Below are 4,379 nucleotides of genomic sequence, written 5' to 3' on the forward strand. Positions count from 1 at the left end.
CATTTGTAAGTTGAAAATGTGTTTTAGTGGCACCTGGGTAAGTCCTCCTGATAAATTTAGTAATTTCTGTTCCAAAATATTTTCATCATCATTTCTGGATATCTTTTTCCATTTCGTATATATTGTTCTATTTTTATTATAATTAAAAAAACATAGATAACATTGTCCTTGTTGGATGTTTTCTGTTGAGGGATAGAACTAAGTAAACAGTATTGTTCATCTGAGGATAGTTTCCATACCACATGCAGATAATTATTTTTACTTAATAGCCTCCAGAATTGCACAGGTCCTATTAGCTTGCAAGAGACTTAAAGCAGTATCAACAAAGATGTGGTACATGTATTCTGATGCCATTTCCAATTTTCTTTTATACATATGTATGTATGACTTAAGCATTCCCCAAAATAGAAGAGCACTTCCAGATTTGACTCAAGCAGCTGTCTTGCTGTCTTGAAAACTATGGAGTTTATTTAAGAGCACAAGGAATTTATTTGATTCACAATGACAAAAAAAAAAAAAAAAAAAAAGCCCCTACTTGTGTTGTAAGCTTTTGGTAAGTACTCACTTGTGAATGGAGAGGAACTTTTTATAACAGAATCAGTACCAAGACCATCAGATTGGGATCATGGTATAAGACAGATTTATAAGATAAATCAATAGATGATGGAAATAGCCACAAGTCAATACACTTTCCCTCAATGAGCTGTATAATTAATGGAGAGTGAGATCTTGTTGCTTAAAACTGCTCAGGAAATTGTAGTATATGGAAACTTGTTCTAAACTTTCAACTTCTTCTTTTGTTAAACCTATATTTGTTCCTTAAACAAAGATGATTAATACATTTCATCAGTGCTACACTTATCTTCCATAAAATTCCATCTTCCCAACAAAGATGAATTTTCATATTTCATATTCTTCATTGCCCCATGAAATGTCATATTGATATGGTTGACAAGCAAAGTGAATTAATTGGTTGATAGAGAACAAACATTATGTAACCATGTCTGAAGTAAAGCAGTATTTGGTTGTCTACATTTGATACCTACACCATAAAAGAAAACTTTATGGAAAAATTTGACCCATTTTTCTCCCATCTTAATACCTCTTTGGTGACTAAATTGGGTTTTAATATAGACCTTGTTCTTATAGATAAATTGGTTGGGGAACCCTTGTGTAAAGAATGGAATGATACATAGAATAGTTCAGCGTTTCCTAACTACCTGTCTTTAGATTAACCCTGCATCCTTGATTACTTCTACATTCTACTTTTTAATGACTGTTAAGGCTGGACAACTCTTTTTAATCTTCTTCCTCCTCTTCCTCATTGCTGGGATCAGAAGCCAGTTCAGATTGTTTACAGATACATGAAATAATTTGGGTTAGGAAGCATGAACAGCTCTCATTTAGGAGAGTATATAATTGCAGATAAGCCTACTTAGCTTCATATGGCCATATCTGCTCATTTATAGCTCTTGAAACGAGCCCTGACCCACTGGCACTAATTAATCTTTCTCTAAGTCATCAAGGATGTAAAATTCTCTAACTTTGAGACTACAAGTACTTTCTAATAGGTCTCATTGCCTTGTTTGTTCTTCTTATAAACTTGAGGTAGTGATATTTATTATAAGAATAGCCTCCTTTTGGAGGACTCCTGGTAAGATGGCTGAATAGGTAGACAAGCTACACAGACACTCTTCAACAAAGAAAAGAGAAACCAATTGACAGAGATATAGAAGATAATCCTGGAGACCTGAGCTTTGAAAGGAAGTATACTAGTTGGATTAGGTACCAACCAGTGGAAAAACCTGAATGAAATCAGTGAGTATGGAGATGGATGGAGCTGTGGACTGTCAGCTACTCTGATGGTACCAACAGCCTGAATATTTCCAAGTGGTGTTGGGACCTGAGAATTGACGTAAAGATCAGCCCTGGTCACCAAGGGCTCCAGGGACAACTGCTCTGATGGCCAATGACTAGGAAAAGAAACAGAAAACAGGGAGACAACCTGAGCTGTGATGTGTCAACTGTCTGGAGGGTACAGCCATTTTGGTTGTTTACAAGTGGTGGCCATTTTGCATACTTAAAATGATAGCATTCTCATTCAGATTCCAGGGACATAAGAATAGGCTCTGTTTGCCAAGGACAGCAGGGACATATGAGAGACTGACAATGGGAAAGGAGACAGGTAGTGAGTGCATAAGTGCTGCCAGCTAGAGAATAGTGGAGCACAGTACCCAGCTTATGTAGATAACATCCAAAGAAAATGAAAATCATGGGCAACTCACTCTAACATATAATCATGAACTAAATATAAACACAAAAAGTCACAATGTCTTGGAGACAACAGAGCATCACAGTCCACACAAAGAAGTAAAATAAAGCAGGAGAAACTAGGGACCAGGATACAGACCCAGAACACATCCATGAGGAAGAAGCAGCATTGGAACTCCCTGATGAGGAATTCAAAAGAATTATATTCAGATACATTAGATGAATTGAGAGACAGATAAAGGAAAACATTGACAAAATGGAGGAAAACTTAGAGAAAACCCTAGAACAATTTCAAAAGACAATGCAAGAACAAAATGACAAATGAAAAATTAGAAATGATACAAAATCTACAGATAGAAATCCAGAAGATTAATACTAAATTTTCAGAGATGGATAACACATTGAATGGACAAAGAAGTAGAATTGAATCAATGGAAGATAGAATGAGTTGGATTGAAGACAAATACTTCAATACTTCTTTGAAAGGGGGTCAATCAGAAAAATATCAAAACAAAATGAAGAAAGCCTAAGATTCATGTGGGATATAATCAAAAGGAATAACTGAATGTAATTAGAATTCCAGAACAAGAAGAGACAAATAAAACCACAGAGAAAATTGTCAAGGATTTGTTGGAAGAGAATTTCCCTGCTCTGATGAAAGATAAGAATATATCCATTCAAGAAGTCCAATGAACCCCAAACAGGATAGACCCCAAAAGAAAAACACCAAGACATATCATCATCAAACTCACCAAAACCAAAGACAAAGAAATAATCCTGAAAGCAGTACGGGAAAAACAAAAAGTTACCTACAAGGGGCAACCAATAAGACTAAGCTTGGATTTCTCAGGAGAAACCATACAGGCAAGAAGGCAATGATATGGTATACATAAAACCCTGAAAGAAAAAAAATTCCAACCAAGAATTATATACCCAGCCAAACTGTCCCTTAAATATGATGGTAAAATTAGGACATTTCCAGATAAGCAGAAATTAAGGGAATTTGCTAAAACCAGACCAACCTTACAAGAGATGCTAAAGGGAGTCTTTTGGACACAGAAGCAACAACAGCCAACAACAACTGACCATTAACACACATGATGATATAACCTAGAAACCAACCCATCTATGGAAGTATCCAAAGTGAATAAGCCTCCAACATTGTAAACAGGGAACCAGAGTCATCAATTGACAAATGAGGATACCTACAAGCCAAAAGGGAGGAAAAAACTGTGTCGTTACAGAACTTCTAGATGGTAGGGAAGTCAACACAACTATAAGATAGAATGGACTGTTCTAAACTTGGGAAGAAAATTATAGATCACAGGGTAACCTCAAAGAAAAATGATAAACCTTCACATCAAAATAAAAAAGAGGACCAGCACAAATAGCTAGCAAATACTAAAACAATAGCAATGAAGGAGATGATAACACGATCCATAAACAAAACGAGCTCAGTACAAAAAATTATATGGAACAAAGAAATCAGGAGCACCATGAAAAAGCACATAACAAAATGGCAGCAACAATTCATACTTATTGATATGTCAATAGATAAAATGCACCACTCAAGAGATGGAGAGTTGCAGACTGGATAAGAAAATATAGCCCATCGATTTGCTGTCTACAAGAGACACACCTTAGAGAGAAAGACAAAAATAGATTAAAAATCAAAGGTTAGAAAAAGATATATCAAGCAAATGGCAACCAAAAAAGAGCAGGAGTGGCAATAGTAATTTCTGATAAAATTGACTTTAAGACAAAAACCACCAAACACGACAAGGAAGGACATTGCTGTTGTCGTTAGGTGCCGTCGAGTCCCTTCCGACTCATAGCGACCCCATGAACAGCAGAATGAAACACTGCCCAATCCCACACCGCTCCACGATCCCTGCTATACTTTAGCCCATCATCGCAGCCACCGTGTCAATCCATCTTGTTGAAGGCTTCCCCCTCTTTTGTTGACCCTCCACCCTACCAAGCATGACATCCTTCTCCAAGGAATGGTCCCTTCTGACAATATGACCAAAGTAGGTGAGACGAAGTCTGGCCATTCTCGCTTCCAAGGAGCATTTCGGGTGCACTTCTTCCAGGACAGATCTGTTAGT

The sequence above is a fragment of the Orycteropus afer genome, unplaced genomic scaffold (genome assembly GCF_000298275.1).
Source record: "Orycteropus afer afer isolate SDZICR_OR568_19922 unplaced genomic scaffold, OryAfe1.0 scaffold00257, whole genome shotgun sequence".
Classification (NCBI taxonomy): Eukaryota; Metazoa; Chordata; class Mammalia; order Tubulidentata; family Orycteropodidae; genus Orycteropus; species Orycteropus afer.